This window comes from Trachinotus anak, unplaced genomic scaffold, assembly GCF_046630095.1.
Source record: "Trachinotus anak isolate AG129_WGS33_773 ecotype Australia unplaced genomic scaffold, CSIRO_AGI_Tana_v1 ptg000040l, whole genome shotgun sequence".
NCBI classification, from domain to species: domain Eukaryota; kingdom Metazoa; phylum Chordata; class Actinopteri; order Carangiformes; family Carangidae; genus Trachinotus; species Trachinotus anak.
Genome location: NW_027273891.1, coordinates 61,680 through 88,866, shown reverse-complemented (window position 1 = coordinate 88,866; position 27,187 = coordinate 61,680). Strand labels below are relative to the sequence as shown.

Genomic DNA, 27,187 nt, shown 5'->3' with positions numbered 1-27,187 from the left:
ATATTCTCTGTTCTACCATCACAGGTGAGTATAACCACTGCTAACTTAACCCTAACTTAAACCAAACCTAAAGCTAACCTAAACTAAACCCAAACCTGATCTCACCATAACATAAACCTAAGCAGCAGCAGACACTCAGGCTCCGCCCACACAGACCCATTTCAGTTAAAACTCATCTCTTCTTCTGCGTTTTAGTTTTAAACTCGTCTCTTCTTCTCTGTTTCCTCCTCCGTCCACTCTCCTCCAGAGTCTTCAGCCTCTAAAACAGAGACTTTCAGAAACGCTGCTGGACCCGTTTTAGTCTAAAACTCCAGGTTGTGTTGTAGTGTGGACGGAGACAAACAGAGACCTTTGGAAACGATGACGTGGACGCCCACGGTGGCTCCTGATTGGCTCTTATCAGCCTGGACTACCAGTGGTGAAACAACATGGAGAACAGTCTGAACACAGACTCATGTCCCCTGCGACAGTTTGCTGAGCCTGAGGAGCTCATTGCTGTGATTTGTGATTTAAAGGTCGATCCGTGTGGTTTCTGTGGCAGTGAACCTCTGAGCTGAGTCTTTGTTCCTGCAGCAGAGTTTCTTCTTCTCCTCCTCTGACAGTTCAGCCTCATGCAACAGTGAACGTCTGCTGGCTCAGACCAGGTTCGTCTGTCCAGATGTTGTTTATCTGTGTCTGTGTGTGTGTGTCTGTGAGTGTGTGTGTGTGTGTTTGTGTGTTTGTGTGTGTGTGTGTGTGTGTGTGTCTGTGTGTGTGTGTGTGTGTGTGTGTGTGTGTGTGTGTGTGTGTCTGTGTGTGTGTGTGTGCACTCTGTTGTGCAGACAGGAGAGGAGGACGGTGTGTGTGATGAAAACTGAGCTGTGTTCCTGGGTGTGTTGTGTCTGTGAGCTCGGGCTTGTCCCTCTGACTCACTGTTACTCTGCTGATGAATCTTTTCTCCTTTTATCAGGAAAACTTCACACTGATCAACAGTTTTCATTATCAATCATGTGAGAATTGAGTCAAACTTTATCTCACAGCCTGTAGATGTTGCACATGAGCAGATCAGGGACATGTGTGTGTGTGTGTGTGTGTGTGTGGGGTGGGGGGGGGGGGGGAGGGGGGGGGGGAGCTGAATCCACACAGCATCACTTTATTATCTGAGATGAGATGTCTTAACCCCCCCCCCCCCCACCACCACCACCACCACCACCACCACCACCCGTCAGCTGCTGTGAATAAGAACCAGGCTGCATCTGGTTTCAGGTGCAGAGTGGAGACGACAGACAGAAGAATCAGGAAGGTGTCTCCTCATGCAAATCACATGCAAACGTCATGTAAATGAGCTGATTAATGACAGAGAGAAAACAACAGACTGACGAGTCTGAGCAGGACCAGACTGTCCCTCATCAGCCCGCTGCAGGGCATCATGGGTGTTCTAGTAAATGTAATGATGTGCAGTTCCCGTTGATGCAGACGATTTAAAAAGGTTCAGGTCAGTTTCTGACCTGCTGCAGATTTGACTTGGGTCTGGACTCAGTGAGAGGCCTCACATGTTGCCTCACTGAGAGATCCTGAAGTCCTGGATCAACCAGAGCTGAAAAACAGAAAAAGTCATATTAGGTCTGGTCCTATCAGACCGAGCTGTGTGCGGCTGTTCCACCTCAGCTCCACGTTGGCTCCACCCGTCTCTGCCTAAATGAGGCTTTTCTGGCTCCAGACATGTGGTAAACCCAAACTGCAGACTTTAATCCGTCCCTTCAGAGACCAGAGGGGGACCACACAGAGTCTGCAGACTGGATTCACAAAGTGTGACTCCCACACAACATTTACAGACAATGATTCAAGCGTCTGAGAAGTGTTTCCACCACCAGACCTCACTCAGAAATCAGACACTTTTACAATATCTTCAGTTTCAGACTGTTTCAGACAGACCCTGTTGTCCTACGTCTGCACAGATCTAGAGTCAGTTTTCTGTCAGTCAGCGCTGTTGAACCAAACATCAAACACATCCCAGGCTGCAGGCTTCATCACCCATCAGACCTTTTCCATAAATGGATTTCTCTCCAGGGCCCAGCTGCAGGCGGCTGCGGCGGCGGGATGGTTTTCTGGGTGTTGCCGCCGTGCTGCGTTCCTGCTGAGCAGCCGGAGAGGAATGTGAGGAATGCTGCAGGCATGTGACAACACTGACAGTCCAGGAGCGTCCCGGGCCACAGACACAACACTCAGACACGCAGCAGGGATTCAAATGTGTTAGATACAGTTGGCTCCTCCTCTGATCTGTGCAACACAAACATAAATCTGTGGCTCTCAAACTGTGGCTCAGGGCCCACTGAGGGGTCACAGGAGAAATCAGTGAGACCCTGAGCTGAGAAGCAGCTTTTAGTTCCTGGGCTCCTCACCTGTGGAACCAGCTTCCTGAACACCTGAGGCTCTGCAGCTCAGTCATCACACACTGATCTAACATCTGTTTGTATCTCAGCTGAGTTCATGTCATCTTGATGTGACTCATTTACATATTGTTATTTATTCTAATGTGTTGTTATTGTTTTAAATGTTCTTAATGTTCTGTTGTTAATGTCCATGTCTCTGTAAAGCTCTGGCTGAATGAAGCTGCAGCTGAGCTCAGCCTGGTTTAACACCAATGTGAGTGTGAGGATGTTGAAATTAACAAAAAACAAAAAATCATCTTGTAAAGTTGATTTTTATTGAAAATAATAAAAAAAGATAGTGATGAGAAATAATCCTTCAGGACTCATTTCACTGGAAGCTTCAGTCTTCAGACTCTGACTGAGTTCATCTGTAATTAGAGATAAACTGTGTTTGACATTAATTAACAGGACATCATTTGAAACTGTAGCTGCTACATTAACCTGTTAATGGGGTCAGGACACAGAGTTAGCAACCCCCCCCCCCCCCCCCACCCCCACCCCCCCACAATCCCACACCCACCCCCACGCCCACCCAACCCCCACCTCTGTGAATCCATTTCCAATGCAAATCATCTTCTTTCAACACAATAATTACACAAATCAAGTGTCTTTGTTGTGGATTGTGTAGCAGCAGCCTGCAACCAACACCCTGTTTACATTAGTGTGTGTGTGTGTGTGTGTGTGTGTGTGTGTGTGTGTGCGTGTGTCTTATCCTCTCACATCACCACTGGATGAGTTTACCTGTTTACCTGTCAGGAAACAGTAGACAGCAGCAGCGCAGCCTGTTACCGCGGTGACGCCTGGTGTCCACCCAGGTGTGATGGAGCTAAACACCTGTGACCACTGCAGAGTCACTTCAGCCAGATGTTGGTGGGTGTTTATGTCCAGTGTGGGAGGGGCTCTCGTGTCCCCCGGGGCCCTGAAACTCCCAGAGTCCCGGGCCAATCAGAAACAGGCTTACTCCCAAGTGTCATCACATCAGGGGCTGTAAATATCAAACAGCAATCAGCTGGGGGGGTTTCAGACAGTGTAGTCCTGAACTCTGGTTCTCTGTGGTCTGGTTCTGGTTCTGATGCTTCAGATCTGAGGCAGATCAGTTTCCCCTCTGACCCCTCTGACCCCCCCTCAGCAGGGTCGGCAGCTGGAGGCAAAATCACACCTCAAGTCCTTCAGAGACTTAAAACTCGGAGGTGTTGACTCTGAGACAGGAGGAGACCCCCCCCAAAGAGAGAAAGAGAGAGAGAGAGGGAGTGAGAGAGAGACAGAAAGAGAGAGTGAGAGAGAGAGAGAGAGAGAGAGTGAGAGAGAGAGAGGGAGAGAGAGAGAGTGAGAGAGAGAGAGTGAGAGAGAGAGAGGGAGTGAGAGAGAGGGAGTGAGAGAGAGAGAGTGAGAGAGAGAGAGAGAGGGAGTGAGAGAGAGTGAGAGATAGAGAGAGAGGGAGTGAGAGAGAGAGAGAGTGAGTGAGGGGGAGTGAGAGAGTGAGAGCGAGAGTGAGAGAGTGAGATAGAGAGAGAGAGAGTGAGAGAGAGAGGGAGAGAGAGAGAGTGAGAGAGAGAGAGGGAGTGAGAGAGAGGGAGTGAGAGAGAGAGAGTGAGAGAGAGAGAGAGAGGGAGTGAGAGAGAGTGAGAGATAGAGAGAGAGGGAGTGAGAGAGAGAGAGAGTGAGTGAGGGGGAGTGAGAGAGTGAGAGCGAGAGTGAGAGAGTGAGATAGAGAGAGAGAGAGTGAGATAGAGAGAGAGAGTGAGAGAGAGAGAGGGAGAGAGAGATCTTGCCATCCTCTACCTGAGGCCTTAAACCGACTGTGACTCGGTTTAAGGCCTTGATTTTGAGATCAATAATCAATAATCGTTTTAGTCACAACAAGCAACTCCTCAATGGTTTTCATCTGTTTTATGTCAAATTAGAAGACGTCATCATCATCATCTCTCTTCTTTAGAGACAAAAATATAAATGAAGATAATCAGTTTAATCAATAATGAAAATAACTTCATAAAAAATAATAGAACTTGAGCTGAGGCAGTTTCCCATCATGCACCACTGACGAACCAGCAGACAGGACATGGCCTCTGTGTGTGTGTGCATGTGTGTGTGTGTGTGTGTGTTAGATGGTGACAGGTGAGCAGTGTCTGCTCAGCATGCTGGGAGTTCTGGGGGTCATGACCTCTCTGACCTCTGTGCTGTCTCTGACTGTTTCACACCTCCTCAGGTAAACGAGCACAGGTGTTCGGTCTGAGCACGGAAAGGTTGCGTCCCTCAGATGACCCAGGTCAACATGAGACCGGTCCAAAGACCTGGACTGGACCTGGACTGGACCTGAGCCCTCACTGCACCCACAGGACTCAGACTGAAGCAGAAGTGAAGGAACGTGAGAAACGATGTGAGTCACAGTGAATCTGCTCCAACAGAAACTAAAGTGTTTCATTGTTCGACAGAACAGAAGCGACGTTTTCATTCAGTCACCGCAGCAGCTGAAAACCTCAGACTTATTCCTCTGAGGCTCTGTGCAGCCTCACCTTCCTCCAGGTGGACTAGAAAGAAGAACAACTGCACACGTGTGCAGGAGGGCAGAGAGACCAAGGCCGGCAGCCTCCCAGCAGCTGCAGCTCTCAGTGTGGCTGCTGCAGCTCTGCAGCTCTCTGGGTGGGCCTGTGTGGGAAACAGAGCTCTGACTCAGAGCCAAACTGCAGCCAGGAGTGATGTTTCTGTCCCTGATGATGACAGTGATTCGTGAAGCTTTACCTGCAGCTCAGGTGAACTCAGACAGATCCTCCTTACACTGTGTTCTTCTTCTACCCTCATACTGAAATACCTGCTCTGACCAGCAGGAATCTTCCTTCAGGCATCATCAGATATCACTTGTGTAACTTAGTTGCTGTGAGACAGAGCCAGTTTATTAGGAACACTCAGTGACATCAGTCAGTCCTGCAGTGAATGAAGGTCGTAATGTGTTCAGGTGTTGATTCACCTGTAGGATCATGTTGCTGGATGGAGTTTGTTGTTAATCCTAAAGTCACCTGAGAGCAGCTCCGTTTTTCCCTCATCAACAGCTTTAAAACGGTTTTTGAACTGAGGGTAAACCTGCTGAATCCTTTTACACTGCCAGACGAGTTCAGTGATTGTTTGTTTTTGAAACTTATCTCAGGGCTGCAGCTCACTCTCAGCTGAAGGTGTAGCTGTGGTTTCTCTGGTGTAACAGCACCTGGACAGGTGACAGGGTCTCTGCTCTAAATAAGATTAGGATGTTCCCCTGGGTGTTGTGTTTACATCACTGCTGGTTGGAGCTGGAGCTGGTAAATACCTGTGACCACTGCAGTCATGTGACCCGGGTGTGGATGTTGATCGGAGCCTTTTCCTGATGTCAGCAGGCCTCAGCAGGTTTCTGACCAGTGGAAAAGACAGAGGCTGCATCAGGTTCAGCCTGGGGTCCTCACAAACTGCAGGTAGCTTTTTGTTTATGTACGAACTTGTTTTCTAGTGAAGGTTTCTTCACACACGTGCAGAGACAAGGGGAGTGAGATGTTTAGTCTGGTTGAGCTCAGACTGCCAGCTCAGCTCTGACACACTCTCAGTTTTCCCGCCTCAGTGGCTGCAGACGTGAAGATGGAGCTCCCTGTCTGACGGTGGCTCTCCTCTGTCTGGCGTCAGACCACGCTGACATTTGGACCCGGGCTATTTAAAGCTGACTGAAGCGGGTCAGCTCTGGTCTGAGTCAGGGCTCTGAGTGTCGTCTGTCCGCTGTGTGTGTGTGTGTGTTTGCGTCTGTCGGCTGCAGGGCGAAGCCTGAAGTCTGCTGTGGGAGTTTTCTGACTTAACACTCGACTGTGTGTGATGAAACCAGCATGAGTCACTCTGAGGCTGTGTGTGTGTGTTCCTGCAGGTCTTGTTTTTTTGGGACATATTTTTGGATCACATGTTTTTGTGTTGCACGCTATCCACACATTTTCTTCTTCCCACTGAGGGACAGGCCTCATCATGTGTGCTTTCCCAACACACTGTGTGTGTGTGTGTATGTGTGTGTGTGTGCTGTTGTCTGTGCAGCTCTGCAGGTTGTTGTGTTGATGTCCCACAGGTTCATGTTTGAACGACAGTGAATCAGTCTGAACCTGATCCTGATCCTGATCCTGATCCTGATCCTGGTCCTGATCCTGATCCTGATCCTGATCCTGATCCTGATCCTGATCCTGAACCTGAACCTGATCCTAATCCAGGTCCTGGTCCTGGTCCTGAACCTGATCCTGATCCTGATCCTGATCCTGATCCTGAACCTGATCCTGGTCCTGATCCTGATCCTGGTCCTGAACCTGAACCTGATCCTAATCCTGGTCCTGGTCCTGGTCCTGGTCCTGGTCCTGATCCTGGTCCTGGTCCTGGTCCTGATCCTGATCCTGGTCCTGGTCCTGGTCCTGATCCTGGTCCTGAACCTGAACCTGAACCTGAACCTGATCCTGATCCTGGTCCTGGTCCTTGTCCTGGTCCTGGTCCTGATCCTGATCCTGATCCTGAACCTGGGCAGAGCTGAACAGGTAAAACAAGGGAAGGGGGGGTTGAGGTTGAAACAGGTTTCAAAGATACAGGGCTGGACTGAGACTGACTGTGAGAACTGAGTCCAGGATCTGGTGTGAGGCTGAAGTCCAATATTTACAGCTGAGCAGCTACCACCTGGTGACTGCACACCTGAGCCCCCTCCTCCTCCCCTCCACACACACACACACACACACACACACCTGTAGTCATATCTTTGTGAGGACACTCACTGATTCCCTGACTCTGACCTAAACCTAATTCTAACCCTCAAAATGCTGTTGGAAGTGAGAAGCTCTGCTCCCCAGCAGCAGCCACAGTCAGTCAGGTAACCCCCAGGTAACTCACCTCACCTGTGGACCCACAGGTTAATTAAAGCCGGGTCCTGATTCTCTGTTTCCCAATGAAACTGATCGATCATGTTCAAACCAACATCATGACTTCTCCTCTTCCTCTCTTCTTATTTTCTTCTGTTTAAGCCCCCCCCCCTCAAAAGTGTATTTTGGTGACACAGTGATGGAGGCCTCCCTCAGGGGATCCAGTGGTGAACTGTGGTCGGAGCCCCTCCCCCTGAAATGGCAGCAGCGTGCAGGGTGGGGTCTGTGGTGGTGGTTTGAGGAAGGTCTTCAGGGGTTCAGTTAGGAGAGCTGCTGCTGGTCAGGCAGGGGCGTGTGTTGGGATGGGCTGGGGGCTGTTGTGGTGGCAGCCGGGGTCTATTATAGTCTATATTTAGTTAAGTCTTCCCCAACATCCAAACCCACAGAGTGAAAATAAAAAGAGGGGCTGACTGTGGTGAGGTGGAGGAGCAGAAACAGGGGTGGGGGGTGGGGGGGAGGGGTGGATGGGAGGGGCTCAGTTGGATGTTGGTGGTTGGTTGGTTGAGTGATGGACAGAAGGTGATGGACCTGGACCTGCAGCAGATCCTAAGCTGCTTCTAGATTTATACAACTGAACAACTGTAAATCACAGACTGAACAATAAAGTTTTCAATAAAGTCTTTGTTTTTTTCTTTTAAGGTTTTAGATGCATTTGTCAAGTTTGACTTAGTGTTTTAAGGTTTTCAGCTTTGGCTATGTCTCCATAAAGTTTTACTGTTGGACTAAGCGCCAAAGCTCCACCCAGTCTAAAGGTAGATGTCCATGTGTTTGTGATTATAAAGCAGGTCTAGGTTCTATATTAATACTGTGAAAGTATCAAAGCCTCAGTCCACAGAGAAATGCACACAGCCTGTATTCAGACACTGAGCCTTAAAACCAGCCGTCAGGACTTGTGCAACTTTGTGATGTCACAACAAAGCAGTCACCGCTCTCAGCCAAGCCCCGCCCACCTGGACCCTCCATCCAACCTTGCAGGATTTGGTTTCTCTGAGTGTTTACCTGAAATCTGCTGTATTTTTATTAGGTCACTCAGAAAACAGTCAGCCAATCAGAGGAGAGGCTCAGATCCTCTCTTCTGACTGGCTCACCGACCTGTTGTTACTAGAGCTCCAGAGAGAAGCCTGAGAGAGGAGATGTAAAACTACACTGAGATGGTTTTTGGTTGGTTGGTTTGGACGTCAACACTTCAATAAAACACTGGAGAAATTAAAATCTGGAGCTTTAATGATTTTAGTTGTTTGTGTTGTGTCAGCTGCACAGACAGACACACACTGACTCACACTGCAGTTACTGTAAATGCAAACACACAGGAGCAAACAGTAAGTGAAAGTAAATTATACCTGTGGGCTGTACACACACACACACACACACACACACACACTGTCGCGAGGTGTAATGTGACAGATGAGGACGTGTCCAGTGCGTTTTGAGCTGTTTTCATCTCGTTGTGTGTTGTTGTGTTGTCTGTGTGTTATCACTGTGTTGAAGCTGCAGCTGGTCTGCTACACCTGAACAGCGCAGATTGGGCTGCACTGGTTCAAACCTAATCCTTCTTCACCTCCTCGTCACTGTCAGAGACACCAGCACAGACAGAAGACACACAGGTGGGTGGGGGCGAGGCGTGGTCAGTGACCCCCCCCCCCAAAGTTGCTCTGTGTGTGCTTTCAGGGAGGAGGCTAATGCTAATGCTAATGCTGAGAGTCATTATTGTTGCAAACAACAGGAGGCACACACAAACACAGATATCACAACTGTCTCCTAATACACTCCATCATTGGCATGTTAGCCTAGCAGTTGATGCTCCAGGCCGAGTGGTGATAAATATTTACACTCATATTTTAGGCCTCATGTCAACGAGCAGAGAACAGATGTGTTTTCTATTTTTAACCTGTCGCTACGTCAACACGGCCAACCTGTTCTCACCTGTGTGTGTGTGTGTGTGTGTGTGTGTGCGTGTGTGTGTGTTTTCAATGGTGAACGTCTGTCTGTGAGATTTAAAGGAGCAGTTCAACACTTTGGGAAACACACACATTAACAATACTCACATCTGATTACATGACATCTGAGCCAAACCTGTCAGAAGAGCAGTCAGCTGATTGGTTGAATAAAGAACATGCATCACTGTGTTAATGTTTTGCTGACAGGAGCAAGTGAAACAGGCTGGGTGGAGTCTGACGGAGCCACACTTGCAGACCTGCTCACTCACTGTGTCACCAGTCTGTCAGTCTGCACCAGCGGCTCCTCTGTCAGCGTGACGTGCTCTCAGGGTTAAACAGGTATGTGGATGCTGTCAGGTACGTCCACAGACAGAGTGGTGTCTCACCTGAGGTCACCTGAGGCCTGTCCACATGTAAACAAACAGACCGGTGTGCAGGCGTGACGTCAGAGACACATCAGCTGTCAGTGATGTGGAGGCAGATGACGATGGTGTTTGTCAGTCAGTGCACAGACACACACAGTGAAACACCAGCACGAACATGTGAAACTTTTCTAATGTGGTGATGAAGCAGAGACAGCGAGCTCTGTCACAGAGACACGTGCTGTTCACTCTGCACAGTCTGAACCAGCTCCAGCTGTAAACAGACCGTCTCTGTCTGATCCAGGTCCAGATCCTGGAGGCCTCGTTTCCCAGAAGTCTGCAGGGCGGAGAGGCTGCAGAGGGAAGAGACTAGCAGCCCTACATGGTCAGTGTTTGTGAGTGTGCACTATTTCAAATATGCAGGAAATTTTAAGCATTAAAAACAGATATTCTATGAAACTTGTTTGGATCCTGCAGAGACACATAAGATCCAGTCCTCCAGTCTCGGTCCTGTGAGGGTCTGTTCAGGCTGCAGAGTCAGAACCTGAAGCTGTTCTCTCTGCTCCATGTGGAGACCTGTGTGACATCTCCTCCTCAGGTGTGTGTGAACCCCTCTAACCTCTCCTCTGGGAGGACGCACGGCTCCGTTCAACCTGCTGCTGCAGCTCGCTGCGTCACCATGGCAACCACACAAACTACAACGAGGGGGAGTCATGGACTAAAATTCATCCTGGGCTCCTGAGGCCACTGTTGTAAAACATGTGTGTTAATTGTGTTATGTTAATGTTGTGTGTGTTAAAAAAGAGCTGCACTTGGCGAAGCAGCAGAAAGGGCGGGAACAGCAAAGCAAAAATCCTCCGTAGACCAGACCAGACCGGCCACACCCTCGTAGACCAGGTCCACACCCACACTCAGGTTTCCACTGGAGAAACTATAAAAACTGTGGCGTGTAAACAGACCAGCTCAGCACAGTGTTGTGGTGTTTTTCACGTCACACAACAAACATGACATTTCATTTTCCCCGGGTCCTGTGAAACAGGCTGGAAGACAGTGTGTGTGTGTGTGTGTGTGTGTGTGTGTGTGGTTTGTATCAGAGAATAAAACAATGCTGTGAATGTTGAACAGAGGACGTCAGGCGGCTCATTCCTCCTGATGGAAAAGAAAAGTGATGAGATGATTGTGGACCATTTCAATTCTGCAGCTCATTGTCGGTTTTCAGCCGTTTTGACTTTTGTCCCAGTTTGTCTCAGTTTTTTTCCCATTCGTCAGCAGGACGTTTGTGCTGCAGCATCTGGATGATAAGGACACGGAGGAGGAGAGGAAGTGTCCACTGTTTCCAGGACAAAAGACCATTGTGACTCTGAGTCGACCTGAGAAAGGCTGCGACGAGCGGCGGCGAGCATTCACATCAGGACAACAATGCACCGCCTGAACAGCAGCGCCAGCAAACTGGGAGGAGAATAGAAGAGAGCAGACTGTGAGGAGAGATCAGAGTCAGAGTCAAGGCTGCTGCACGCTCACTTCTCCCCAGGACAAAGGCAGGAAGACATTAGGACCTGAGACGGAGCTGGGAGAACTGGGAGAGTGTTGTCTCTCACCAGTGTCCTCACACACCTGGACAAATGGGATCCAGTCGGCTCCGTTTGTGACCTCAGCCCTCAGTGACTCTGCCTCATGTTGTTGTTGATGGAAACATTATGGGGGGGTGACGTCTGTGTCAGTCTGTCTGACACTGCGTTCATTAGCATGTTGATGAATCACAGGTGAGTCCCTGCAGAGCTGAGGGTGAGACACAGATACTGTCAGGGATCAGCAACTTACCTGAAAACGTCAGGTTTGTATTGAGGGATGGCTTCTGGGAGTTTTTAATTTAGTTGAATAAGACCTTCATATAATTGATTTGTATATTAATACCTCGTCCTCAATAAATGATCCCCACAGAACGCAATTAAAATGCTTCATTTACAACATTATTAATGGGCAGATGAGGGATGCAGCTTGATGGGGAACAGAACAACAGTGAGACTCACTGATGTGTTTCATGTTTGTGGGGTCAGAGGAACCAGGTCTGTCGGGGTCAGTGGGAGATGCTCAGTGTAGGTTTGGGGCTGATGATAAAGCTTTTCCTGTGTTGCTTGGAGTCTGATCACTGTCTGTTTATCCACCAGCAGAGACCAGGAAGCTGGGAGCAGCCAAAACATCGAGCTCTGGCTGTCATGACGTCTCCCAGGAGGAGGAGGAGGAGTCAGGTACCACCACACTCCTCTTTTACTCAGTGACATGGAGGATGTGGACCAAGAGTGGAATCTGAGCAGATATTTGGTCATCCACTGAAATGACGTCCTCCAGAATTCTGTTTCTGAACGTCAGACTGAGACAGATTCACCAAAGAAATGTGGGTTTAACCTGATATGAACAGTATCAGACACATGCACAGAAAACAGCATCAGATAAAGAAGAAGAAGTGTCTCAGGAGGTTTTTTTTAACATTTAGAACTTCTGTGGACTAAAATCTAAGACTGAGTATTTGGCTGAATAAAGAAAGTAGTTTTAAGAGTAGCAGTGGTAACTAGTGCTTCACTGTGGTAACTCTCTGCAGGCCGCCTCTGACTCTAGTGAAGAAAACTTTGTGTTTGCTTCTCGTTATTCTTCAGATTGTGCTCACCTGTGTCTCTCACACTCACCTTTCACCTCCACGCTGCAAACTCACCAGACCACCCTCACTGGATTCATCTGTGCCCAAACCCCTGAGCCCCTAACCCAAATCCTGAAGGACTCATACTCTCTCATATTTCCTGTGGTGTTTGTTAATAAAAGCATCTTTATTATATCTCACCATCTGTTCCTGAGTCTGTGTGAATCTGCTCCGGATCCAGTTTTTACTGTTACATTATGAAACAATAGCATCATCAGAATAAAGTGAGAACATTATCAGAAGTGGAGTTTTTACAAGAGAAAAGTTGTAACTTTGACTTATTGCAACATGTTTTTTAAATGTCTGTCTTCTGTTAAACTTCATACTTTATCCAACACTCAGACTTGGTTCCTCTGCAGCGGGAACAGAGCGAGGTTAATGCTCTTCTTCTGTCACAGCAGATGGTTGAACGAGTGAAAGGCTGAAAAACAAATCACCTCCAGTGTGTTTATCCTATTTAGTGATAATGAGGGAGGCCAGAGCTGCACAGGACTGATGGGAGATATGGTCTGAATGTATAGAAACATGAACAATAACAATACAAAGAGCAGTGGTTTGCAGTCTGAAGCATCCCACTGACAGATGTTAAAGCTGAAGCTCTGAGCAGTTTCCAAACTCCTCCTGACCACTTGCAGCTCTGCAATCTGTCCTCAACACACAGACCCAGGCTGCTTGATTAAAAACATAGGACTGGCTGCTAATTGGGTGTCTTCAGCCTCCCATCCCCCCACGTCCCAATCAGCCCCCCATCTTGTCAAGGTCTGCTGAGCCTCGCTGGGCCAGCTGCTGCCTGTCTGAGACTCCCACAGCCTGAACACATGGAGCATCAACAGCAGAGAAGTTTCCCTGGAGAACAATGACAGTAACACTCTGACAGAAAACCCTGTATTGTTTGGTTGTATGTCATTTATTATGTGTTGTTGGAGCACAGTGTTTTTGGCTGTGTACTGTATTTCAGTTGATTGCAGATATGTGGAGCACGATTGCACTCATCTTATTATAGTAACTATTATTATTATTATTACTATTACAGTATTTAATGCTGGACAGATTCTTAGCCTTATTGGCTTTAACCCTGCAAAAAAATTACTTTGAAAAACCTGTAGGTTATGTGACAAACATTATACAGTGTTTTCTTCATATCAAAACTTAAAATGTTAAACTGTAATTATGGTTGAATTTAGTATCTCATACTAAAATTATAAGATCAGCAAATGGCTTGTATGACTGGTAAAATGCTATGTTAGCCATGAGCTAATCCAAATTTAACAGTTCAACTGTTAAACTAAGCCATTAACCAAACTGGACCAAAGAGTTTTAGCTGCTTGAAGGAGCCATTATCTCTCCAGAACTAAACTGTGAGCTCACCCAAACTAAACAGTTACAGCGGGTAATGAGTCACTAAACCATGAACTAACCTGTACCTGTAGCACCTGAACTGAGCCTGAACTGAAAACCTGAACTAAGCTGTTAGTTAACCTGAACCCAGTGGAATTGGTCACTATATTTAGTCAATTAACTAATTAACTAAATCACCTTAACTGCTAAACTGAGCTATTAGTTTTTGATCAGGTTGGCTATTAGCAGCTTAAACTGTCAGTTCAGGCTAGCTAAGGGTTTAAATTAGGTTAGCTAACACTTGATTTGACAGCTAAAATAGTTAGCGGTTAGCTAAAGGCTACTGCCAAGGCGATAAAACAGCTTGATTTAACTTAGAAATGTTTCAGTTCAGCAGCTAGTTAAGGTTAGTTAATGACTCAATTAACCAATGAAACGGTTTTAATCCAGGTTAACCCACTGTTCACTTCAGCTAAGAAACAGTAAAATAGTTTTTACTCCAGTTTATATTCCAACAGCCTCCTCACTTTTATCTCTGACCACTGTGTTTCTGTCCTGCTAACGGCAGGAGCTCAGTTTCACACTCACACACCTGATGTTTTGATGTTACCTGTAGAGACCGGACAGGTCACAGGTGAACCAACAGGTCAGGGAACTGAGCAGGTCCGGTGGGGCTGTGTGTCATTATGGCTAATAGAGATGATCCAAGCTGACCCTCTATCAGCTGTGATCACATGCTGCACCATCATCATCATCATCATCATCATCATGGCAGGAGAAATGTGTTTATTGAGGCAGACGGTGTGAACCGTGAAATGCAGGAAAAATTATTCATTGCTCCTTGTTTCTGGGTCAGCTTATGTATTCATGTATCAGCTTTTTTTTTTTGATCAACAATTGTGTGAGACACAATGATGCTGACCTTGGACTTAAGGAGACGAAGGTTCGGGTTGTGGCCTTCATCAGGTTTGACCTCTGGAAGCAGCAGGTGAAGCTGTGCCAGAAACCTTCATCTGAAACTGTGTAAACCAGGTCTCTGGTGTCAGGAGCCTCAGGAAACTGGACGACGTGTCAGGACGGTTCGCTCCTGGTCAGTGACGTGAATTTATACCTGAATATTCAGTAAAAGTTGAACCTGACCAGGAGAATGAGTGTAGATGAGATGCTGATTACACAGCTGCAGCAGCTCAGAGCCTTCAGAGGACTGATTATCAGTCCTGCCTGCTTTCAACACACCATAAATAAAATGTGGTTTCTGCCTCCTGGTTCACAGACTCATGGTCTGATCTGATCTGATTTTCTGTTTCCCAGCGTTCAGACTGGGTCAGTGTGAGGACGCCGAGGTCAGACCGGGTCCTCGTGTCCTCACAGCAGGATTAACAAGGACGAGTTTGTGTCATCAGTTCTTCTCAGGACATCAGAGGACAAAGATGTCTTTATTCTGTCCTCTACTTCACGTCTCTCTTTTTTCCTCCTCATCCTCAGCAGCTTCACAGTTATCAGTCAGTAATCTGCTGTTTAACTGACCTGAACTTTGACCTCTACAGGACAGGCTGCTCCAGCATCACACTGTGAAACACATTCTCATTTCCTTTATCTTTCTGCTACATGACATGCTATGTGCTACATGAGTATTACTGTTAGAATTTCACTCATAGTCGTGTTTTCATTAAAATGAAGCCTTTTCCCATTTTAATCATATTTTCCTGTTTTCAAAAGCATGAAATTATCACTGTGTCCTGTTCTAAACACTGATTATTACACAACAACATATTAATGAAGGAGTTTTTCTGGCCTTGTTTGAAGCAACATGAAACTTTTCCTGCCTCCACATCAGGATAGAAAATGTAAATGTTATCATTAACTCACCATTATTCTTAGTTTAATGACTCCGTTTCCTCTGTTATGTTTTAGCATAGATTCAATGTGAATTGAATGGGGTGGGGGGGGTGGCGTCTCTCTCTCTTCCCGCCTCTCTCTCTCTTTGCTCCACACAGGATCTCTGCAGCTCAGCCAGAGTCACCATCAGGGTTCTGGTCTCCTTCTCCCTGATGTCTCAGTTAGTCCAGGTCCAGGTCTGGAAGAGTTCTGGCTGTTCTTGACTTCTTCATGTCAGAATGATGGAGACCACTGAGCTCTTGAACCTTCACTGAGCCTCCACACAATCCTGTCTCTGAGCTCTGCAGCAGCTCCTTCCTCCTTATAGAGACAGGTGTGTGTCCAGTCAGCTGATTGGCCACAGGTGGCCTCCAGTCCAGGTGTAGAAACATCTCAGAGATGATCCAGAGAAATGGAGGAAGCTGAGCTTAATTCAAGTGTCTGAAAACTTCTGTCAGTGAAACTGATCTTACTCTGTGACGAGCTTTGACATCATGTTGTGATTTGATGCTTTATGAATAGAACTGAATAGAAAATGGAAATAAAGTACAAGTATCTCAAACACTGCCGTACTTGGGTAAATGTACCTGGTTCCTCTCCACCACTGTGTATTTTAACATGTTCCTGGTTCTTGGTTGAGGTTCAGGAAAGAGTCGACAGTGTCAGTGGGGACTTCTCCTCGTGGTGCAGGGTTACCGTCAGAGGGTGGGTGACGTCTGGGCGACGTCTGGTGGTCTCCCCGTCTGTGTCGGCTGCTCTCCTATTGGTTCACAGCTCTGGATTCCTGTGTGATGACATGATGGATTTCCAGCACACACAGTCCTCAGGTCAGTGTTTCACAGGAACACAGAGCTGCAGAGAGGAAGGGGCAGGAGACACTGGAGGAAAGGTCATGGAGGGAAGTGTGTGTGCGTGTGTGTGTGTGTGTGTGTGTGTGGGTGGGTGGGTGTGTGTGTGTGTGTGTGTGTGTGTGTGTGTGTGTGTGTTTTTTCAGTCGTACCTTTTTGTTTTTGTCAAACACAGATTTAGTTTGAACTGATTCCAGATGATGTCCTGTCCCTGCCTGCGCAGTTATTGTTGTTGTGGGTGTATGTCTCTGTGTGTGTGTCTGTGTGTGTGTCTGTGTGTGTCTGTGTGTGTGTCTGTGTGTGTCTGTGTGTGTGTCTGTGTGTGTGCAGGAACAGGCCAGCTCGTCCTGTGCTCTCTGTCTGGTCCCGGTCTGACTCGTGCCTGTTGGATCCACCATCTGCTGCTCTGATTGGCTGTTACTGTTTCCCAGACAGTGTCATCATCCTTGCCCATATATGGAGTTGTTGTTTTACAGTTTTTCCCCCTGCAGTTTTCAGTAAGTCTCCTTGTTTCAGTGTTTCCAGCAGATGTTGGACCTGCTGCAGGGATTCAGACACAGCAGCTTCAGTGAGGTCCAGGTCCTGTGTGGGGAGAAGGTCTGACTCACAGTCTGTGACCAGGTTCTCCTGAAGGTTCTGGATGGAGCTGAGCTGCTTGAGTCCTGACACTGTCCTGTTGAAACAGGAAAGAGGCAAACACAGACTGTCCACATATTTCTGACCATATACTGTGTTTATATCAGTGGTTTCTGATCTACACACTCATGTAGCCAACAAAATCATATTCTGTTATAATTTAATGTTACTGTAAAAAAACCAACTTGATTCATTCTGTAACTTATTTAAGGTAAATCTGTAATTTAAACTGTTGGTAGCAGCAGAACATCCCACACTTTTATTCATTTCATAAAGTAGTTTTCAGTAGAGACAAAGGCCTAATTGACTAATCGATTAATCAACTTATCATTGATCAGTTTTCAGTTACTCTGCACCATTTACATTTACTCAGGTCTATGAAGTAAAAGTAGTGATACTTAACAGTTCAAAAAGTACTGACATCAAAACAGTTGTAAAATACTAACAGTACCTGCGAACTGTGCAGAACGGCTCATTTTAAAATCATAGATATTCTTTTATCATGGTTATTGATGCATTAATGTGTCCATCACTTTAGACGGAGCTAATATAATGACTCTATGCAGCGCTGGGATCAATAAAGTCTGATCTTAACCTATAATAAAACATTAAATTTATTACATTAAGTTTTATTAATGTGAAGCAAAGTAAATAAATAAATGAGGCACAGAAATATAAAAAATAAATGAGAATACTCACATAAAGTACAAATACCTCAAAACTGAGTACATGTATAAATGTGCATCGTTGCTGACACCACTGATGCGATGTAACTGATTTTTACTTTATCTGATCGGTGTAGTGATTGTTCTGATCAACTCTCATGAACAGTGTCCACAGCTGCAGTCAGAGGCTACAGCTTTAATTCTTTTCATTTATAGATTTATGTGGGTTTTTAGTATTTATAATGACTCATAGAGGGCAGAGAGAGAGGGTGAGTGAGGCAGACAGAAATAGAAACAGACAGAGAGAGGGAGGGAGGGAGGGGAAATCCTGACTCCAGAGAATCGTGTTCCCTTCATTCCTAACATTCCTGAGGAGTTTGACCTTTGTTTCAGCTTCCCTCTCTGCTCACTGTGGATCTTTCCAGTAAAACATTGTCTCGTCCAAAACACACTTTCCAGAAGCAGAACACACACACACACACACAGACACACACACACACACACACACACATACATACACACACACACACACACACACACACACACACACACACACACAACAACAACAGCCTGTTTCCTTATTTGGTCAGTTGGAGGATGAACAGTCAGTGATAAAAAAGAAAAAGATGGAAAAACCCTTCTCAGTTCCACATAAACTTTGTTTTCTGCTTTGATGACATTTAAACCAGAAACCAAACAGGTTCCTGTTCCACAGCTGGAACAGCTGGAACATGACTCAGACCATTGTTTCACTGAAGGTGGATGAAATGTTTTTAACCTGGTTGATGACCTCTGACCTTTTCATGTGTTCTTGTTATCTTGATTGGAAATGTTGGAAAATTAGTGAAATATGTTCATTGATCCTGACATTCAGATATGATCAGGGATCAGTTAGCATAGCCACAAACGTGGGAATAAGACCCGGCTGCTCCTCTGTTTGACCTCAGTGTGAGATGCTGTAGTATTCATATGCTCACAGCAGCAGGGTCAAAAGGTCACTGCTGCTACTGCTCCTTAAACTGATCTTACATCAGTTTTTAAAGTGATGCTCAGACACTGGTCACAGGACTAAAAGAGTTCAGTTCATCTGAATACAAACCAACTGTACAGCTAATCTGATCATCAGGAAACCTCTGATCCCAGACCAGGTCTGTGCTGAACCAGGAGCTGGTTTTACACTGACTGAGGGACTCGCAGCAGAGAAGGGCCTCAGCAGGGGCCACACTTCAGCAGGGGCCAAGGACTGGTAGTTTGTGGAACTTAGTTAAGTTAAATTAGTTTAGTTAGCTTATTTTATCTTAGCTTAGTTTAGTTTAGTTAGCTTAGTTTATCTTAGCTTAGTTTAGTTAGCTTAGCTTAGTTAGCTTAGTTTATCTTAGCTTAGTTTAGTTTAGTTAGCTTAGTTTATCTTAGCTAGTTTGCGTCCGTTGAGTTGGTTTATTTTGAAGCATTCATCCAAACAGTCACAAACAGTGACAGAGGGAGGTCGTTCATCACAGCTCTGACTGACACTGATGACTGGCTTTTTCTCCATGGCAACGGCAGCCAAGGCTCATGGGTACTGTAGTATTTAGACAAAATAAACAAAATCTGGTTTCTCAGAAACAAAGAAATACTAATACTGATACTGATACTACTAATAATAATGATAATAAAAATAATAATAATAATAATAATAATTAGTTTGTGTTCGGTATCAGTGAGAATGTGGTTTTAAAAAAAACTGAATGAGGAAACACTGATGTCGACACTGTACAGCTGTTGTATCCACAACATGGACACTACACACTGTTGTTCCACCAGAATGACTGTGTGTGTGCGTTAGACTGCTGCCTCTGGCTCTCACTCCAGGGTAAACACAATACACAGGACCACGTGTGTAGTGTGTGTGTATTCTGAGTGAGTTGGGTTACCATGGCGACCACGCTGCAGCGTCTCCATTGGCAACTGAGCGTTGTTTGGGAATCCCCGGTCTGCTGCTGATGTAGGCCAACGGGGGGGGGGGGGGGGGCTCCCGCCACGGGATGACCCAGAATCGCTCAGCACTCAATGTGTGTGTGTGTGTGTGTGTGTGTGAGGTGGGGGAGTTGGGGGGGGGGGGCGGGGGCACCCTGTAAAAAAAAGTATCTGGGAGGTGCTGAGTCATGAAGACAGCTGCTGCTGCTTTTACTGTTTCCATTAGTTTCTACTACTACTATGCACACACACGCATGTTGCCTCGTTGCCATGCCAACTAACAGATCAGCCCTTTGGGAATAAACCTGTGGCAGTTTTTGTCCTTAAAACCCTCAGAACACAACACACACAACAGACACATCTCCTTCCCTCTCTCCTTCCCTCTCTCCCTTCAGATTTTTGTCACATGACCTCCTGTTTGCTCATGAACAGACTGGTGAGAGCTGATCACACTGATCAACTGCTGATCAATACTCAAAGTCTGACTTCACTTTTTGCCTTGACCTTTGACCTTCTGATGATTTTTCTTCTCTTTTCATTGTGAGCTCCTGTTGTTAATTTAACTTTTCTGACCTTTGTATTTGTCTCGTTCTTTTGTTGTTGGCCGCTGAGCAAACTCCATCTGCTGATGAACATCAGGTGATACGGTTGAAAGAAGCTCCAGATAAAAGTTAGTAAGAGGACCTTGAGTTGGGGATGTTTTATTCAACTGCTGTTTCCTGGGTTCACATGAAATGAAATGAACAAATATCAATATATCGACTCTTTAAGTTCAAATCAACCAGTTTAAGAGATTTAATGACACTTGATATAATTAAAATCATAAATCAGACAATAAACGATCTCGACATAAAACATGAATCTGACAAATGCTTCAAAAATCCTCAACCTGCTTTGATTTCCAAACATGAAGTTTTAAATGTTTTATGACAGAACAACAACAAACTTCAAACTGTTTGAAAACGTCATTCAAAATAAAAATAAAAAAATATAAAAATAATAATTAACGAGCTGTGAAAAAAATCCATTAGAGAAGTGAAGTGAAGGAGCGTGTGAGCAGCTGAGTGAGTTTAATCCTCTGAGAAACCAAACAAACTGTCCGGACACACTGCTGTCAGAGCAGATTAACACACACACACACACACACTGAGGGACGCTAACTGAACTCATTAATCCACAGGACGAGTCTCAGTTCAGTTAAAGCAGCTCGTTACAGACAAGTCAGGATCAGATTAAGGAGACTTTCTGTTTCTGTGAAAATCATCAGACTGTTGATGATGATGAAGATGATGATGCTGCAGATGTTCAAATACAAACATGTTCCACTTCTCTCTGTTGTTGTGTATTTGAACCTGTTTCATTCTCTGTCTCTGATTTACACACTGTTAATCTTTTATCTTGATCTTCTGTAAAACACACACAAGTGTTTGAGATAAAATTCATTATTTTCATCATTAACCTTCAGTGGAGCAGAAAAACAAACCTGGTTTCAGGTTTGAGCAGAGAACACGTTTTAAACACTGTCCTGAATGTGGACAAGTGCAACATCCAAATCACAGGAGCCACAATTATTTTAATGAAGATAAAATAAAAAAACAACACCAGACCAGACATGAAGCGTTGTGACGTTCTGACCCACAGATCATGTTCTCAGACCTCAACAAAGGCAAAATACTACCATGACCAAAACAACTGAAATCATGACTCATATCAGTTTGTCTGGTGTCACTCAAAGAAGGACAGAGACACAGAGACTGAAACACTGAGGATGAAGAGAGATGTGTGTTTGTCTCAATATCCAGTGTCGCAGCAACAATACAGCACACACCACTTTAATAATGATAACGATCTATATCTACAGAGCAGTCCACGCTCCCACACCAGTCAGACCTATAAAATGTGGCTCAGGGGAGGGGTCGGGAATGTGGGCGGAGCCTGGAAAATGTCTGGGTAGAAATAAGAAGAAGGTGTAAATGATGTGATTCCTCTTTTCATCAGTGTGTGTGTGTGTGTGTGTGTGTGTGTGTGTGTGTGTGTGTGTGTGTGTGTGTGTGTGTGTGTGTGTGTGTGGTTCCCTGATGGAGGTTTCTGTGGAGCAGACCGGCTGACACGTCTGCCTCTGTTTTGTTCTTTGTGTGAAAATAGAAACTCAGTGAATAAGTTCAGTCAGAACCTTTGAGCCGACAGCTTTCACTCAAACAGCACTGACCTCGTCACAGAGGCTGCGTTTAAAGGACACTTCAGTGGTTTTTAACTGTCTGTGTCCAACTGTTTCTATTTCCAGCAAGAGTCAAGTCTCTGAGCTAAATCTGTTTCAACTGCTGAAAAACAGCTGCAGGGGACAAACACACACACACACACACACACACACACACAAAGACAGGCATTGATGAGGCTGCATGTGACACTGTGACTAACCAATCACATGCATTACATAATGTCAACATCTTATTTTCTGGCTGCAGCTCCTGACCTGTGACTCCTGACTCACAGCGTCTGCAGGGACCCGAGCCTCATGCTCTGATCACCTGACCTTCCCGCCAAAGTCTCACCTGCACGGTTAGTGACACGATGACCTCACGTTTTCACATTCTTCTCCTAAACCTGTGACTTTTCTTTGTTCCAGAGTCGAGCTTGTTTAAAGGCTGATGTGCTAACAACAGTTTGCTGCAGCAGAGAACTGAACAGCGTCGGCTCCTCCAGCTGACATCAGTAACGTAACAAACCAGACAAAGTCAATAATTCAACAAAGCTAACGGCTAAAAACACATGTAAAATATATAAAAAATACAGCCATTAGATATATTTCAAACTGGAATAAACATGAATGATTGAAGTCACACTAAGATGAGGAAACGATCCTGTCTCTGTTTCTATTGGAATAAAAGATAGTGACACAGTCTGTCAGTGTTTCCTTATGGAGGGAATCATAGTGAAAATGAATTATTCTTCTTTTTACTGGGGACCCCCAGGAAGAAGGACCCCTGGGGGTCCCCAGGCTCCACTCTGAGAACCACTGCTTTAGCCTACAGTGTTTTTGATGAACCTGTTTTTGTCACTCTGAATTTAATCAGGTGATCTGGTGGATCCTTCACACTGGGTGACCAGGATCAGTTCTGTGTCACTTCCTGTCACATGGTTATATTCCTGATGGAGACACATCAGTTCAGGTCTGACGAGCTCAGAGGAGTCAAGTTCAGTCACAATAAAAAAATCTCTCTGGTAAAACTGCACCTTTATTTTCTTCTCTGTTTCATTTTTTCACTCGAGCTTAGTTTATTAACTTTAGATCAGGATGAATCTCAGCACTGAAGATATCAGAGCAGATGATCAGCTGCTGCTGTTGTTTGGTCAAACCTCAAAGAAAAGTGAAGCTAAAAACAAGTTGGTCAAAGAGCTGAGAGCATCAGTGATGAGAACAAAGACAGACTGACCCCAAGTCTGTCAGAGTCATGAGACCATGTGACTCATTTAACCTCATTACTGTAACACACACACACACACACACACACAGCCAAGGGTTAACATGTGTGTTTTCAGATCACATGACGGCTCCTTCATGTTGCTGTGGAGCTGTTGTTGTCAGCAACAGTCGTTCACTGTCTCTCTGCTCCATAAAGCACTTCAGTGTGACAGCCAGCAACACGATCCCTGCAGAGCGACGCCCCCACAAAGACGCCTTTATCCCCCAACGCCGCCGCTGAGCCCGGGCCACAGACGCTGTCACGGCCCCTGCCCGCCTATAAGGTCAGCTGTAATGTTACCCTGCGCTGAAGTGTTTCCCTCCACAGACAAACGCACGGTGACCATGGGTGGTGGGGGTGGGGGGGGTGGGGGGGTGGGGGGGTTGGGGGTGGGGTGGGGGGGGTTGCTGGGTAACAGCATCACCACTGAGTGAGGCTGAAGCTATCAGAGGATGCAGAATCTGCTCAATAATTCAAACACATCATCTGAGAAGTACAACACATGCAGTGTCCAGTTGTGACACATCTGTGCTGAGCAAATATTTCTGCAGCCCAGGAAAAAAATGATTGGCTGCTGCATCAGCTGATAAACGCTTCAGCAGAGATGGAAACTGCTGCACGTTTTTACTGAGTCACGTCCGTAAGTTTCTGCTGTTTTGTGTTTATTTAATGTCAAGTCTGTGAAAACTGCGACAGTCAGAGTGTGTCAGCGTCCAGCAGCAGCTTTTATTCACAGGAATTATGGGAAGTCTGAGCTGACTCAGCTGATGTAAGAGCAGCAGTGAATGAAACTAACAGGATCCTGAACAACAGTCTCTAACAATGACCACACTGCACCAGTGACCTCACACTGCTCACACTGGACCAATAGGGTTAAGGAAACGCTGCTGCTGCCTGTGACCTGAGGGTTTCTGACCCGGTGATGATCGATCAGCTCTGATTCAGGACTTCTCCTCTTCACAATCATATCAGTGACATCTGATCATTAAATAACTAATGTTCGTTTCTATGCAGATGACATGATTTTATATTGTTGGGCAGATTCTATTCAATCAGCTGTTGGGTTGTGGCCTCTCTTCTGATTCTTTTCAAAAGGTGCTCACCAAGAAAAATTCAGATCAGCGCTTGTAACAGAAAGTGAAAGAGTCATGAACATTTAGGAATTGGATCGGTGATCAATTTACTTTAAAATAAAACTGTGGATGTGAGTCAGTGTGTTTTTCTCATGAGCCTCCTTTAATTCTTCAGTTTTAGACTCAGAGACTTTGAGTTGGAAGAGACAGAAGGAAGCAACACAACATGGTTGTATCACTGTCACTGCAGGAAGCTTTGGTGCATGTGTCTCTGTCGACAGCGTCTCCACCACAGAAAAGTACAAACTGGAACCATGTGCAGAAGCTGCTGCAGCCTCAGAGGAGGGAAACTCTGCAGCCCCTCCCATCAGGTTTTCCTAGAAATAACTTCAGCTGAGCCCCCAGATACAGACCCCAAACACACACACACACACACACACACACACACTCTGCCCTGCAGTGAGCTGAATGCCTGGGCTTTGTCCCTCCGTCAGTCGGCCCACCCAGGAACCAGGACTCTGTCTGCACACTTCTAGGAACTCCACCTGAACTCTGACTCCTGAGGTGTGTGTGTGTTTGTGTGTGTTTGTGTGTGTGTGCGTGTGTGTGTGTGTGTGACCCACATTTGTGAGGAAGCCTCCCTTTCTGTTGGGCTGTATGGGGCAGACAGGGACCCCCCTCCCACCCAGGTTGTCTTCACACTGACCCGTTGTTATCTGCAGCCACAGGAGGATCATGATGTGTTAAAGTTTTCACATGGTCCAACAGCAAAAGACCTGAAAACACATATCACATGACCAGCCACCTACACTGAGCATGTGTGAGCTGAACGAGGAACACACTGGCTGCGTCGCGTGTGTGGCGGCTGCAGAACGTTTTGGTTTTCATTTTGGCGCCCATGTTAACGGGTTAGAGTCTGAACACCTCTGATGATGAACAGTGTGCTCTGTGGCTCCGCCTCCAGACACCTGAGCACAGATCAACACACGAGAGTCTTACTCTCTGATTTACCTGTGTGAGAATATACAGAATATACAGAGAGAGAACTGTGTGAGAATATACAGAATATACAGAGAGAGAAACCAGATCTGAGTGTGTGTGTGTGTGTGTGTGTGTGTGTGTTGCATAAGCACTTAGGTTTTCCCGGACACACACACACAGTTAGTTTACTGTTAGATAACTGCACATTATTTCCTCAAACACACACACACACACACACACACACACACACACACACACACACACACACACACACTGACCCACTGTATTGTGTGAAGCCTGCAGGTTGTTGCTCCTCTGGCAGAGTTTCATCCTTGTTTCCCAAACACAGACAAAGATGTGACGGAGACAAACGACCAGGAACAAAACAGACTGACTCCTGCAGACTTCAGAGCAGCTTCCTGACATCATGAAGGCATGAGCTGTAAAACACACAGGCCTTCTGTTGAACACACACAAACACACACACACACACACACACACACACACACACACACACACACACACACAGAAACACACACACACACACACACACACACACACACACACACACACACACACAGAAACACACACACACACACACACAGAAACACACACACACACACACAAACACAAACACACACACACACACACACACACACACACACACACAAACACACACACACACACACACACACACACACATACGCACACACAGACGCAGTGGAGGGAGAGTGAGCTGCTAGCTGCTGTGCAGAGTTGTAGATCTGTCACGGCTCATCCCCGGCCGTTGTTGTGATTGTGTGTTTTTAAAACTGATCTTGGGGCTGCAGCTCGCTCTCAGCTGAAGGTGTAACAGCACCTGGGGTGACAGGTGACCCAGGTGTTGTGTTTCCATCACTGCTGATCGGAGCCGGAGCTGAGTCATGTGACCCAGGTGTGAACGCTGATTGTAGCCTTTTCCTTTACCAGCAAAACCAGGTCTTAGCAGGTTTTCTGACCAGCGTCCCACTGGTTTAAGATCATGTGTCCTCTGTGTCCTGAACATGGGACCATCTGCACCTCGCTGTCCCACTGCTCTCCTGGTTTTCCCATCAGGCCGTTCTGTCACTGGGGACACACCAGCTCCCTCACCGCTGAAAACCTGAGGAGAGCAATGAGACGTCTTTACCTGTGAACCATTGAGGAGATGTCAGTTTCTGATGATGACGACACAGCTGCATCACAGCTGGATCACAGCTGGATCACAGCTGTCAGTCTGATGTAACTCCTGTTAGATGGAGGAATCTGCAGGTAAAAAGTTCCCTCCTTTTTCCTTCTTTTGTGCAGGAATTCAAGTGTGTGTGTGTGTGTGTGTGTTTGTGTGTGTTTGTGTGTGTGTGTGTGTGTGTGTGTTTGTGTGTGTGTGTGTGTGTGTGTGTGTGTGTGTTTGTGTGTGTGTGTGTGTGTGTGTGTGTGTGTGTGTGTGTTTGTGTGTGTGTGTGTGTGTTTGTGTGTGTGTGTGTGTGTGTGTGTGTGTGTGTGTGTTTGTGTGTGTGTGTGTGTGTGTGTGTGTGTTCTGTAAGTGCATGTGATGACATCACTCCTTGCAGTATCCTCAGTCAGAACAGAAAGACAAACTGGACTGGTGGTGGAAAAGCTTTTATTAGCATGTTTAAAAAACCTGTTTATAGCTTCTGACGTCGCATCACATTTTCTGTCTCCACCGTCCGAACCTGAGGAGGCGGAGTCTCTGCTGACCTGTCGTCGGCTCCTGAACCTTTAGTGTCAGCTTCAGTTTTCCAGGGGGAGCAATATAGTACAATACAGCTCTAAAATAGTGACCAAGTCAGTGTGTGGTAAGTTCAGTTCACATATACACACACAAACTGAGCTGTGTGTGCTACTGTTCAGTGAGTCGGGGGTTGGGGAGGAAAAAGTTGGTGCCACAAATGAGCTGGAGAAAAACTGAGGCTGGATTTTTTTCTTGAAGGTAATTGAGTTGTTTAACACACATACACACATACACACACACAAACATGCATATCATGCACATGTTCTTGCACACA

General features: G+C 46.1%; 2 long non-coding RNA genes across 2 annotated transcripts; one reads left to right on the top strand and one right to left on the bottom strand.

Moving 5' to 3' along the window:
* The first annotated feature begins 9,448 nt into the window (after positions 1–9,448).
* On the top strand, positions 9,449–10,216 carry LOC139615060 (uncharacterized). Its single transcript, XR_011687209.1, has 3 exons — positions 9,449–9,585; positions 9,913–9,993; positions 10,086–10,216. It is a non-coding gene; the product is annotated as an uncharacterized lncRNA (long non-coding RNA).
* A 1,041-nt stretch (positions 10,217–11,257) lies between these two features.
* On the bottom strand, positions 11,258–16,596 carry LOC139615059 (uncharacterized). The gene is made up of 3 exons (XR_011687208.1): positions 15,511–16,596; positions 11,639–14,776; positions 11,258–11,387 (listed from the first exon to the last, which is right to left on the bottom strand). It is a non-coding gene; the product is annotated as an uncharacterized lncRNA (long non-coding RNA).
* Between the last annotated feature and the right edge of the window lie 10,591 nt (positions 16,597–27,187).